General features: G+C 33.9%; 1 protein-coding gene across 4 annotated transcripts in view; it reads left to right on the top strand.

The window, feature by feature from the left end:
• Positions 1–14,987, top strand: part of LOC117174092 (speckle targeted PIP5K1A-regulated poly(A) polymerase-like) — a 209,117-nt gene that overhangs the window by 20,218 nt on the left and 173,912 nt on the right. For all 4 annotated transcript variants that reach the window (XM_033362795.1, XM_033362799.1, XM_033362797.1 and 1 more), the window contains exon 2: positions 5,263–5,346. The gene's annotated coding sequence lies outside the window, so the exon portion shown is untranslated. The remainder of the gene's footprint in view (positions 1–5,262; positions 5,347–14,987) is intronic.

Genomic DNA, 14,987 nt, shown 5'->3' with positions numbered 1-14,987 from the left:
TTGAATTTAGTTGTCTAATTTCTCAAAAGGTCGCATGACGGTACAGGTATTCAGAAATAGAAACCGCGCGAGTCGAAATAGGTAGTTCGAGATATGTGCCGAAACGCTACGTAGTGGGAGCACGAGTTTCAACTGCTGCAGTGGGACTTCGATACTGTGTCGAAAGTCGAAAATCGAACGGACCTCTTTTTCTAACGTGTGGACATAGAAAGAGAGGTTCATTCGATTTTCGACATTGAAAATGTCTAAGTTTAGGGCTCGTTTTATGCCCTATTGTCAAATTTGATACTCCGCATTAAACAAAAAAATTTTTTTAAACGTTTTTGTTTAATGCTTACCGGATTTGAAGCGTCCTAAAAAGTAAAAAATAATCTTTTATCAGACATGAACTAATGAAAAAAAATGTCTAAATGAATAAAATGTATTAAATCTACAAATAATAACAATTGACAGTAATATAAAAGCGCGGGGCACATTTAGTAATGAATGATTGTTGTGCCTCACGATTTTATATTCCTGCCAGTTGTTATTATTTTTAGATTGAATACATTTTATTCATTTACAAAACTTTTTTTTTCATGAGTTCATGTCTGATTAAAAATTATTTTGTACTTTTTAGTATGTTTTAAATGCGGTAAGCATTAAATAAAAGCGTCAAAAATTATTTATTATTTTTAATGCCGTGCATCAAATTTGACAATAGTGCATTAAATTAGTCCTAAACGAGCCCTAAATTATTGTGAAAAGAAGTAATTCCTAAGTCTTTTTTCCCCTGTGCGGTCCTGCTAGCTTAATGTTAAGCTAGCTTGACCACAGGTTTTCCCAAAAAATTGCGGAGCATCAAATTTCTCAATAGGGCATTCAATGAGCCCTAAATTATAGTGCAAAAAAATATTTAATAACTAATGGCGCTTCAGGTTTGATTCTTACTTTTATCAATTGTTTAAACAAAACTATTTTTAAAAAAGTCGACACAAATTTCTAGGACATATTTTGAGTCTTGAATGAGCTTGAAATTATGTGGCTTATCGTAAGTGGTTTTTTTCTGATTTTAATAATTGTTTAAACAAAATGTGTTTAACAAAAATAAAAAAATTATATGCTAACCTAGAATGACCACAGGTTTTTCAGAAAAATTACGGAGCATTAGATTTGGCAATAAGGCCACAAATTAGCCCTAAATTCTCTATTGGTTAAAATTTAATAATTAAAACTCAATAATAATTTGACTTTAATTAAATAAATTAATTAAGGGGCTTCCGTTTTCGGCACCAATCATGAATGAACTCTTTGGTGTCAAGTGGTGTTTTTATGGCTTTGGTGAAGGGAATAAGAGTCAGTGGATGCAGAAAGGGCAAAGACTGCTGAGATAGAGTGCAAAGGAAGAAGGGTGAGTGAAGGCAAAGGCGTATAGGGTGAAAGTCAGTGGTTTGAGGTAAAAATATAGAGCGTGCGAAGTTTTTGAGTTTAGGAGTAGGAAAAATAGTTGCTCGGTTAGGGGGGTAAGAGGTAGGTGATTAAGGCGGGAAATATCACGGAGCTTTAGGTAAGGTAGGATGCCGACGACGCGGAGTCCACAAAACATAGATGGAGAGGAAAAGTAGATGGCAAATAGAGCAGAGGGCTTGGGTCGAGAGGAAAAGGGGCCATATAGTGTGGATAGGGAGAGACAGGTTATTGATAAATGGGAAGGAATGGTGCGGGGATAAAGAAGTAGAAGAATTAAGGAAAAAAGGAAAAAGTTTTGAGAAAGGTAGGGTGAAGGGAGACGAAAAAGAGTCTAGAGATAAAACAGAGGGGTTTCCAAACGGCAAAGGGGAAACAAAGTGAATAGGAATGAAGAGGGACGGGAGGAGAGAAACGTGAAAATAGCTTTCTGGAATGTGTCAGGTTTGAAGAACAAGAAGAAAGGATTTTGGGGGGAGATAGAAAAGTGGCATGAAAATATGATAAGTGAAATTTGGGCAGATGAGAAGGACAGGAAGACGATAAAAAAGTTGTTACCAAAAGGTTATGTGTGGGCGTTGCAAGATGCAAGAAAGGAATATGTTAAAGGGAGAGAGATGGGCGGAATGGGCTTAGTTGTGAGAAAAAAATTGGCAGAAAAAGAGAGAAAAAGAGGGGGATAGGAACGAAAAGGATGGTCAAAATGGTATGAAGGATTAGAGTTGTAAAAGTCAAAATGGCGGTGGTTTGTGTATATAGAAGAAGAGAGGAAGAGGAAGGTTGGAGAGTAATTAAGACGTGGATGGAGGAAAATAAAGAAGAGGTAGTTTTGATAGGAGGTGATTTGAATGCATGGACTGGCGAACAAGAGGGAGGGACATGGGATGGAGAAAAGGAAGCGAATGTCAGGAGTTCAAGCCATGGGGAGATAGACAGGGAGGGGAGGAGGTTACTAGACATAATAGGATAAACAGGATGGTCTATATGTAATGGCAATATGAAAGGCCGCTGGACCAAGAAACCGGAAAAACCGGGAAATGACAGTGAATTTATTTTTTGACCGGGAATTTTACAAAATTTCAGAAGAGAAATCTGTCCAAATTCGATTTAAACCGCTTTTAAAATAATTAGTTGAATTGATATCTTTTTAAATTCTAGATTTTTATTTTTAAGCGTATATGTTTAATTTAAAGAATTTTAACGTGCACTCTTGAAGAATTAAACAATTACAAATTAAAAACGTTTAACGTTGCAAATTTGTGATAAAAAACAGTTTTATTTTATCAACTGTAAATATAAATAAATTAAATTAAAATGAATTGGTACTTCGAGTAATAAGAACTGTAAAATAATTGATTTGATAAAACTATTTTAAATCTGTTGAAAGTTAAAGAATTTCCAGATTCGTGATTAATTCGTAATTAAAGGCTTTTATTAAATTAAAAATATTGTTTTAGTCTAAATTATTCCATTTTTATCCCATTCAATGAAAAAAGGATCATTATTTAATATTTAGCAATATTTGACTTATGATTTAAGGCGACTAAATTGAAGCCAAATATTTAAAAGTAAACAATTTGGAATTTAAATGTCTGATATCGAAAGCTTTGAATTGTTAAAATTTTGAAAAGCTTTTAACATTTTAAAGTTACAATTTTTATTGTTCTACTTAATAAAATATTTAATTTGTACTCGAAATTATTGAATTTTGATGTATAAATAATAATTGAATTCGAAAAATTTTTTAATATATTTTAAACTGAATAAAATTTGTCCTACAATTTTGAGAAAATCTTAAAAATTAAAAAAAAAAATCCTTAAATTTTTCCTGGGTCGTTTTTAATAATACTAGAATTCTCTTAAAATCGTTTTGAATATTCTGTTCAAATAATTTTTCAAAATGAATCATTTTCAATTTTTCTAGGAATTTTAAGAAAATGTTTTTATTCGTTTGGAGCCTTTCACAATTCTTAAAAAGCTTCGAAATTGTTTGTAAACTGCAAAAATCTACATTTTGTTTTAAATTAGGTTGTGAGTATTTGCATCGCAATTACGTTACGTATAATAAATATCTCTTAAAATTGCTCTAATTGTTTATAAAAATAATAAGAGTTCATTTGTTACTTAGAAATTAAAATTTTAAGGACATTTTATTTAATTCGCAGGATTTTCTAAAATTTGTAGGATAAATTCAATTAATGTTTAAAGTTATTGAGAAGTTTTGAAAAAATTTCAAAAATAAAGCTAAATTTGACCAGATTCAAAACTACTTCTAGATTTCTGAAGATTTTGAAATACAATTTTAAAATTTGTCAAGGATGCTTAAACTATTCAAAATAAAAATAATTTAAATTCTAATTTAAGAATTTTTAAGCTGAAAAAATGTAAATTTTAAAATATTTATTGGCCTAAAATGACTGAATAATATAATTTTTGCCATTTTTAAAGTTGATTGATTTTGTTCTTTAATTTAGAGTATTGAAAAATTCAACCTGGATTTATATTTTTGGAACTTCATCTAAATCTTTGAACTCTATAATTTATGAATGTTAAGAATTCTGAATTTTGAGTTTAAATTCATTAAACTTGAAATTATTTAGTTGAAAAGTGTTAGCACCTTCTACTTTATACGTGTAAATTATTGATCAATTCAATAGAAAATTTTTGAATTTAGAAACTTTTAAACTTCAATTTTAAAAGTTCTAAATTTAAGAGTTCCACTTTAAATGCTTTAGTTCATTGTTTATTTTGTATAACTTGTACTTTTACTGTTTAGCTTTATATTTCGATTTTTTACATTTTATTGATCGGGAAAAATATTTGCGAACCGGGAAATGACCGGGAATTTTGTTCTTTGATTAAAACGGTCACCCTGTACACTACATCCTGGCGGAAGAAAGAATGAGGAATTTGATAAGTTGTATGAAAGTGGGCAATGAGATTGGGTCTGAGCACTTCCCAGTAATAGCTACACTGAAAGGTGGTGGCCAGAAGCGAGGCAGGTGGAGAAAGGAAAGAAGGGGAGAAAGGAAGAAGAAACTGGGAGCTTGGTCAGTAGATAAACTGAAAGAGTTTAAAGAAAAAATGGAAAAGAAAAAGATTAGGTTTATAGAAGATGTGGGAGTAGATTCGTTAATGGGAAGATGGAAAGGGCCGATTGAGAAGGTAAGGGATGAAATATGTACAAAAACAGAAAGAGAAAGGGAAAAGAGAGGCTGGTGGGACGAGGAATGTAAGGAGAGTAAAGAGAGAACAAAAGAGTGTGTAAGAAAAGGGAGAATAGGGGAAATGGAGAAGTGGGAGTACAATAGGAGAAAACGTGAACATAAGAGGATGCTAGAAAGGGAAAGGAAAAGTACAAGGAAGAAGTAGAAAAAGCGATCAAAGAAGATAGGGTTTGTGATCTGATAAATAAGGAAAGAGAATGAAAGAAGGGCGTGAATGAAGAAGTAAAATTGGGTGAGTGGACAGACTATTTCAAGGGTCTGTTAGGGGGAGAACAAAATAGGATAATAGGGGCAAATAGAAAGTTAGTACAAGGAGAAATGGAGGTAGGGAATAGAAGAACAAGAGAAGTGGATGCGGTAATAAATAGATTAAAAAGGAACAAGGCTACAGGAGAAGCTGCTTGTCAAGAAAGGGGGGAGAAAGAAGGTAGAGGAGTACAGAGGGATCATAAACCATTGCGGTGTTGGTATTGTTTTTGGAACTTTTCACTAAAATAATTATGGCAATCATTTAGAGCAGTGGCTAATTAATGAAAATACAGTTTACAAAATTTAATTTTTCTAATAACATACATGTCGAATTTTTCAGCGGGATCTCAGACTATCTCATATCAAGTGATGGGAATAGTACCAATAAAGATCGATACATATCGACATGCCATCGTATCAAAAGGTATTTATACATTTTTCTCTGAACTATACATATCGATCATTTATTCGATTTGCCTCGTTGACACCGTTGTATCTCTTTCTGGCAACTTGCAACATAATCAAGCGGTACCCTGCCGATGAAAATGCACTGAAAAGCAAAGAAACCGCACTGTTCAGTGCCTACTCAGTGCTGTTTGTTCCGCACTACCTATACCGCTACTTTTCTATACCAGGATTCCCCTTCAAGTGTCCATTTACATTTTTAAAAGGCTATTTCACCTAATATAAATCTAGTCTGTGAGGTCTTTGAAAAGGTGTGTTAGTAGTATATACGATAGTGTTAGTGAAAATCGGTGTGCGAATGCCAATGCGATTAGGCTACCAAGTAGACCAGCTGAAAGAAATTAAAAATCAAAATTTAAAATTGGTAAAATTTTGAAATTGTATACGAGAAAGTTAGAAATTCAGAATCTACGGGTTTCGATTATTTCATATATCTAATTTTTTCTCTTGGATGTTTAAAATTGGAGTGAGTGTAACGTCTCTCGTGAATGTAATGAGATACCTAAAACAGACAACATTTTTTAAATTCAACTTCAGAGTAGTATATTAGTATATAAGTTATAATTATAAATAGGTATAATGAGAAAATTCGTAAATTAAACCAAAGGGTTATTAATTTGAAGAAAATTCTAAAACGGGAGTCAGTTTGGTTGCAGCCAGGTACTGTAATTAACTCTGCCCGCCCGGTACGTGACGAATATAATAGGAACATTATATGACTGTCTTATCACTTCTCAGTGCGGTTTAGGTGCTGAAAATCAGCACAAACAGCCACTGAAAACGCACTGGCGGCAGTGCTGTCCGCCAGTAAGTTTTCAGTGCTTTTTCATCGGCGCATCTTTTAAGCGGTTAATTAATCATTTTATTTCGCTGCAATGATGTAAGTGTGTTTTATTTTGTGATTAATTTCAACTTAATTTGAATTTGGGAATCTTCAAAATCAGATCAGATTAGGATTGCGAAGGAAGGGGAAAGTTATCAATAAATATCGATATTATCGACACCTTTTCCAGAAATATCGATATATGTGTGTGTGACGTGCGCCGAAGAAAGGGGGCTTACTCTAAAAAAAATAAAAATCGAGGTTTTTACACCTTTAGGTAGTTTTTTGAGCTGCTCCTTTTAATGAAACCATCGAGAGAGAAAATCCGAGCTTTATTATTGTCCCTTGAAGAGTTTTAACGCATCTAACCTATTGCTCACGAACTACCTGAGGAGGATTGGTGCAACTAACCTCCGACTGGAACGCCAGTGCTGTTTTGGTGATTATTTGTGCTGATTTCGCCACCTAAACGCCACAATAATCCTATTGTATCCGCAATGCACCGGGCGGACAAAGTGATTTACAGCAGTTGATCACTATCAACCGGAATCCATTTTTATAATTTTCTTAAAATGTTCAACTTTTAAAAAAAAATTTTGAATTTTTTAATTATATATTTTTTTTTAATTATAAAATATATACTAATGTACTATTCTGGGGTTAAATTAAAAAATGTTGATTGTTTTGACGTATCTCATTTCATTTACGAGATACATCATATTCATTCGAATTTTATGCTTCTAGTAAAAAGTTAGATATCTGAAATTATCGATATCCGTAGATATTAAATTTCTAACTTTCGCAGCGCTAACTTAAAATTTCAAAAATTTTATCTTTTTATACCTTTCAGATAGTGTACGAGTTGCACGTATACAGGAAGCTTTTGTAGGCATTTAAAACTGGAATCTGAATAGATTTAAACGACCTGCACTGAAACGGTACTGGGCAGTGCCGTTTAAGTGCCGTTCAAAGTGCCATGAAAATAGCCGAAAGTGTAATATTCAAGATCAAAACTTGAGATAGCCATGACTATTTACAAAAAAAATATTATGTTTAAAATCTTGGTTTCAACCTTATTTACTGATATATTTTAAAACGCTGATTACGATTATGATCAATAAAATATGCTTAAATGCCATTTTCAATATTAAAACTTGAAGAAATTGCTGGTTGTTGTTGAGACATTGTTGTTGTCACATTGTACCTCTATCACAATTCGGCTTGAACCATCCCCCTGATGTAACATCCTTTATGAAAGCTCCCTAAGAAGGCTTTTATAATATTTCTTGAGGAAAGAGGTTTTTGAGAAACACACCCGCCCCCTCGCAAAGTATCAAACATTCCCTCTAGGGGGAAAGTGAGTTAGGAGACGCTCCTAAATCTTTCAAATCTACCCCTAATCCTTTCCAACGTCTCGTAGTGGGTAGGAAGGTACTACTATGACGGGGCACAGAAATAATGTTCTTCAAACCCCTCCTACTTTGAGAGATTTCGTGGAGGCCGAGAAAGCACCCCTGTGAATTTTCACAGAACTAATGTTTTTGAACCCTTTCTTCTTTCCAACGTCGAATGGGGCGGTAAGGCACCCCCGCAAATTGTCACTGAAATAATTTGCCTTCTGTCTTCAACTTCAGAAATACATTCAGTTACACCTCTATTTTTTTCAAAAGTGTTTTAGGCTTTTACGTCAGCTAGTAGGATGGCCTATACTGAGGGCAAAGGGCTTTCTAGCGGTGCCGTCATTGAGTCTCCTTGCTGGTGATAGCAGTCTAGGCTCCACATTTTCTGTACGATCGCAATGTTAATTTTGTGTGTGTGTGTGTGTGTGTGTGTGTGTGTGTGTGGGGTTACAAATAAAAAATTAAAGAATGACGTCGTTTATGGACGACACCTAATTTTTCCCCCCGAAGTCATTACTTTTTTCTGCCTGTACTTTTCAGGAATAAGTAAAACCTGAAGAGGACGAGAGATAGCATTTTACATTTAACCTTCAAGCGTTCGCGCCAACTTTAGTTGCACCGGCGCACAGTCGCCTGAAATAGGAATTTACTGTTCATAATCATCCACAGGTCGTATTTCTTAACCGATTTAAAAGTTTTTTTTTAGAAATGCTCAGCAATTAATTTTTAAGAGAATTGTGGTTTGCTTTTTAAATTTTTTTTCACAGAGCAACAGTATATAAACAAATATAGTGACAAAATTGACCATTTTAGCTTTGTGAATTTTTATCTCAAGAAAAAATACAGATAGAAACTCACTATCAGCCGGAATTATTGCACATGTATTCATAGAACATAATTAATTTTAATAATATTCTACTTAATTAGCTGAATTGATTTTTCTGAACCAAAGTGATTCACAATTGTCTTTAAAGCCATTTATATGCTTTAAGCTTTATCAAACATAAACAATAAAGATTGTCTATAACAATTTAGTTAAACAAGTCTCCTAATCGGCCGTTTCCTCGTAGAAAAAAAAGTTTTTTTCTTCAAGAATTATTAGAGTGGCATTTATTCGGGTGACTAACCAACGAAATTAAATAAAGAATATACAATAATATCATCTTGATTCGGAAACGTTCCAAATGAAAAAATGTTAGAATAAGCGAAAGTTTAAAAAAAATGTAAATGTTGCAATTACTCTAAACAACATGACATTTCACTTTCTCGAATGAGAATGTAAAAATTCTAATTTAATATTACAATTGAGCAGAAAAATCTTTGTCATCATTTATATAAACTTTGTCATCATTTATATAAACCTTCAAGGTCTAGTCCGGAACGTTGAAAATTAAACGAACCGAATTTCATTATGTTACTTTAATGGAAAAATGTTATTCACCATCAGTTCTGGTATTAACATTTTTTTTACACTCAACCTTTTTAAAATCACAATTATTTTAAGTACATTTACATTGTTTGAAAAATCATAATTTTCAAATTATCGACTTGACACTTTTGAAAATTCGACCGTTTCAATTTTAATTACAAAATAATAAATTCAGCGTTGACATGAGCGTTCAAAACTCTAAAAGTGTAAAAATTCTTTCGTAATTCTAATTAGTCATTTACTGAGATATAAGTTGCACTTTGTTCTTTTTTCAAATTAATTTTGATTTTTACCAACACAATTTTTAACTTTTTAATTTGAAATCATTTAATCTGTAACACTTTATTTGAGACTCTTATTCGTTCTTGAAATATTTCAATCATATGTTCTGATTTTAAATTATTCCTTTTTTAAAATATTTAAATCAAAATCGGACAATTTGAATGTGTTTCATTGAAAATTGAAAAGTAGAATATAAAACAAGATCGCTATGATTCCAATTTTACTAACTCCGACCTTCTCTACCAACTATATCAAATTGTGCCCTGTTTAATCAAACAGGTAGCAAGCAGCTTGCAGGTGATTCACCTTTCATTTTAGTTCCCAAACGCAAAAAATTAGGCATATAGGGCACGCTTTTGGATCTTCATTTTGGTTTCTGGAAGGCTGTGGCACACAGAGCGCGTTGTTGTGAGTCAGTTGAAATTATATATACGGAATGAGCAATCTCCCAGCTCATCTCTGATTATACTAATGGATGCGGCAAGTGGCGGCGGATTGGAGCCGGAGTCATTAGCAGGCTAGGAAAAATGTAGACGGCACTATCGACGAAAACCCTAGCCCACCCCCTGTGCTTATCTAACGGTCAAAGAATAAATCTCCTCACACATTCACTAATAGTAGAAAGAGACGCTGTCACCGAAATGATTCTCACTAGATAAGATAGTTCTCTGAAAATATTCGTGATAATTTTGGCGTGAATTTCGCTATTTTGAGCACAGCGGTATAAACCGTATCCGAGCAAATATATTTGTACGTGCAACAGAATATGGCAGAATAGAAAAAACAAAATGTAACCACTACTTTCTCCCATCTTTCTGACATCTTCATAAGAAGAGAATCGTTGCTCAGACATACCATGGGTCATGGAGTGGAAGAGGTGGTAATTAGACGGCGCGATGTCTGGAGAATACGGCGGGTCGAGTTGGACTTCCCATTTCAGCGTTTCCAAGTATGTTTTGACAGGTTTTGCAACGTGTGGCCGAAATTTATCATACAGCAGAATAACATTATCGTTCCCTTGCTGGTATTACGGCCGTCCTTCCTTCAATGCTTGGCTCAATCGCATTAATTGTTTTCGAAAAAGGTCGCCCGTGATGGTTTCGTTAGGTTGGAGCATCTTATAGTAAAGTAGAAGGTGCACGACATTTCCCCAAAAATTTCTATGGGGGTAATGTCGAGCACTTTTTTTTCTCAACCTACACCAACACAATTTCTTGCTACAAAAATGTTGTTTTACATAAATGTAATCAAGGAAATAATTTTTTGAACGAATGCTTACTCGTCGTATTCAGTTTCAAAAAATACAGCTATACAAGCACGTCAAAGAAGAGTACACGACATTACCCCCTTCTACTCTACCTTAGACCCTGCTGATCCCACCAGGTACAGAGCATGAGCTTCGATCCATGGATATTCGGTTTTGGTGTTGATGTTGATGGTTGGCCGGGATTCACCCACGATTTCGTACGCTTAGGGTTTTCATAGAGAATCCACTTCTGATTGTCAGTGACAATACGATGCAGAAAAGTAAACCCTACCGCAAATGCAGTTTTGTTGGTACGTAAGTTTACGTATGTAATGCTACAAAAAATTATGCTGTTTACACTTCGGTAAAACGAAACCTAATAAAAACTAAGGCCACATGATGGGTCTTTGACATGCATATAGTAACGATATCCCTCGATGAGAAATAGTAAAGTAACGCCATTTCTTAGAAATCCCTCAAAATTAATGCACGCCCCCAATACAGCCAAAGTCATTTAAAAAAAGAAATAAATAAAATAGCATACCTTGAGACTCGAAACAGCGCAAAGTGGGCCGGAAGCACACAATTGCAGAACAAAAATCACAGTTTGGTTTAAATGAAAAACTATATCCTTCATGGGTGTTTTTGATGACCCTGAGATCGAATCCAGTGTTAAAATGGCAACATTCAAAATGGCGGATCCAATATGGCGATCGAAATTGTAGAATTCTGGCCAATGTTATGAAAAAAAATGGTTACTTGAGCGTTTTTGAGGTCTTTGAAGCCGAATCCAGTGTCAAAATTACGAGATAAACTAAAAAAATTATTGACTGGTGGTTTTGAGGTCTCTGAAGCCGAATCCAGTGTCAAAATTACGAAACTCAAAATGTCGGATTTAATATGGCGATCGAAATTGTGAAATTCTGGCCAATATTACTGAAAATTATTTCCTGCGAGTTTTTCATGTCGCTGAATGCAAATAAAGTGTTGAAGTGGCAACATTCAAAATGGCGGGTCAAATATGCCGACCAATAGAGTGGAATTTTAGCTAATATTCTTTAAAATTGGTAGCAAGAGGTTTACAGGTCGCTGAATCCAAATCTGTTGTCCAAATTACACAATTCAAAAGTGTAGGTGAGCTCATAGTTTTCGTGGTGCTTTATTATAGTGCGAGTCCCTTCGCCTCTCACTTACAATCTTCTGAAGAACTATCAACACTTTGTGAAGAATTATTTACTGGTACTTCTGGCAATTTCAAAAGAGCATTAACTTCTTTCGGACAGGTTTTTGATCGATCATAGTATGTTTTCTTAAAAATTTTCTTGTATTTTCCCTGTTGTTTTTCAGAACTTATTACATGAATCTTGTGCTTCCTCAGAGAGTTGACCAATCGACAATAAAGCATTGTCTATGATCGCTGTATCGTAAATCAGAATTTTGTGTACAGAAGCTGGCATACAATACCAACCATATATTTCTATGTAGAGTTTTGTTGCATTAAGAGCTTTTATCTCATATGCTTCGCTTTTGATTTTGAATCCAGAAGACAATATTTGTAAAATCGTAGCAAATTCTTCTAACAAACGTTGCCTTTTCAGAAGGACTTTAAACTTGCCACTTTTTGAATGCCAAGCTGTAGGAGATCTGCAGCAAGCATTCAAAACACCTGATCCCGACATGTAAAGAGGAAAGGCAAAACTGAAATGTAGATGGATCAGTTTCTCTTCTGACAGCTTCGTGAATGTTGTTCATGATAGTTGGTGTTGTCACGCAAACGAAACATCTTTGTGAAGAAGATGTTTCGTTAATGGGATTGCAGACCTTACGATCTATCATGGTCAACAGCAGAGTATCAGAAATCGAAATTTCACCTAATTCATCATGTTTAAGGAAGCTGAGCGAAAGATTGTCTGTTTGACTCGCCATTTGATCTCTTTCAGATTTTGATACTTCAGTAATCTCTTTAATTAATTTAATTCTTATTGGTACACAACTTCTATAGGACCCCGAACGGTATCTTTTCCACAAGATTGTCTTTTCAGATGAATTAGGTTCTTGCGTATACAGCTCTAAGGGAACAAGTGAAGTAATGAGAAGTTTTTGATCATCAAAATCTTTCAGAGATCGCTGTTTATAAGCTGAATGGCCCAAACTACCATCGAAACTCCACTTCACGATCAAAGTCAAATTTGAAAGACATGCGGAAGGTAGCGAGTGCAATACAGGTTCACTGATTTTGACTAGTCGTTTTGTTAGTTGATTAAGAAGTGATTGCAATGGAATTTCGGCTCTTTGTTCAGTTCATGTAATATTTTCAGGGTAAAATTTGCTTTTAGCTTCTCTTATTTTACGATAAGACGGATATAAGTCGACATCTCTTGCCTTTGCCCCAGATCTAATATCCAGATATTGACGCTTGGTCAACTTATCCGTTACTATCATTGCCAATGCCTCGTCTTCAGTATAAGGTGTATAATTCTGTATACATTGTCGAATTTCATCAACATTCTCAGACGAACGAAGGGCTACTTGCTTCACCAGATTTTTAGCTTTCCTATCACCCTCCAAATAAAGATTGACAGATGCAGCTAATGCGAATTCAGAACCACTTGATTTTTTCAATTCTGATATTTTTCGTATTTTTGAACGAGTATAAAAATCATTATAGGATTTATGTGGCCGACCTCTCTGAGTACTAGCACGTTCAGAGACGCCATCTTCAATTTGAAGACGAACTTCAGTACAAGGAAATTTAACTTTCTCCTTAAACCAAGATTCATTTTGGGTCATAATTCTGGGGTGATTTTGAAGTATACATACTAGCCAACAAAATCCATGTAGTCCCAAAGTTGAACCATGTCGAATCGTAAAAATAAACGATCTCAAAAACGATAATTTTTAAAATTTTTACGTTTTTGATAATAAGATACGCATTTACTTCATGATTTTAATACATAAGCCGTATTTATTTGTTTAAAAACTAAGCTGGTATATTGAAATTATTCTTTCATTGAAGCCTTAATCATTAAAACTATTCCAAAATACAAAAAAGGCATGTTAAACTTGCGGGTAGGAAACACATTGTTAGTTTCGACCTTCCCTAAAAGGACTGAGTAAGCCACATTAAGACCATGAAAAAGGTTCTGCTTATGTAAAATTATACCTGAACAAGTGAAGAAAAGAAATATACCTTCAAAAATTAATTTGAAAATACTTGCAAACATTGATTTTTGTCCTCCTATCGGCCCACTGTGCAGCTATTCCATGTGTAAGTCCGGACGGATCATTTATGTCCAGAAAGTTGGTTCTACCAGAGATGAGGTGGGAGATTGCTCATGTCGTGTATTTGATTTGGACTGAGGTCCAATAGCGCGCCGTGTTGACTTTATTGTTCGCCTTCGGGAACTAACATGAAAGGTGACGTGCCTGCCAGTCGCCTGTTACCCGCTTGGTGAAAAAAGGTACAATTTGATAGACCGGTAAAGAAGATCGACGTTGGTAACTCTGATATAGTAAAAACCGTAGGTAAAGAACATGTTGAGAAATTTTCAAGATACATATATTTATTTGATTAGAAAAAAAAGAAGAACCGTCTAGTGTGAAATCTTTTTCCGTTCAGTAACATACCTCTTTCCTCATATGATACAATTTGTAATTAAATGATTGTCTTTTCTAAATAATAAAGTATAATTAAAATTTAATTGTTTTTGTCTTGTGTATACATTTTTTTAAAAACTTTTCTGGTAAATTTTGTCTAGAAATAAATTTGAATACATTAATAAAATGTAAATCAACTTTCATCGCAATTCTGTCTAGAATCGTAAAAAAGAATAATGATAAGATTTATATGTTTAATATTTCTTTTTCCTTAAAAGGCCTATTCACGAACTGTCTTTTATTACGAAATTTTCTGTAAGAGTAGTCGTAGCACTATATATACTTAATCTTATGGAAAAATTATGTAATACTAGACACTGCCTCATAAGTAACTTAGTGGATAAAAATATATACTGTCGTTGAATACAGTTGTACCTCGGATTTTGGCGATATTCAAATGTTTCGAGGAATGTTCCCAAAAAGGAAAAAGACAAAGATATGGGGAGTCTTTATAGCACTTACCAAAGGAAAGTAAAAACTGCTCGAAACATTTGAAGGTGTTCATGACGTTACGTTTGCTTCCGCTCATAAATGAAAAGGTTTATTAGAGTTAACGTTTAAAGATTTCCTTAGTTTTAAAAATTTGTATTCAAATAATAATTGACAATCAAGTTTAGAATTCCGCGTATCGTTCAAATGCGCACCCGTACTGAAATACAGCAATTTAAATATTCAATTATATTTACACGCTAACACTGTCTACGAAAGTTATTAAAAGAAAATTTTAAAATAAGTCTACCATTAAATAAACAGATTATTATGA

This window comes from Belonocnema kinseyi, chromosome 6, assembly GCF_010883055.1.
Source record: "Belonocnema kinseyi isolate 2016_QV_RU_SX_M_011 chromosome 6, B_treatae_v1, whole genome shotgun sequence".
NCBI classification, from domain to species: Eukaryota; Metazoa; Arthropoda; class Insecta; order Hymenoptera; family Cynipidae; genus Belonocnema; species Belonocnema kinseyi.
This window is presented reverse-complemented; position numbering and strand designations above follow the sequence as displayed.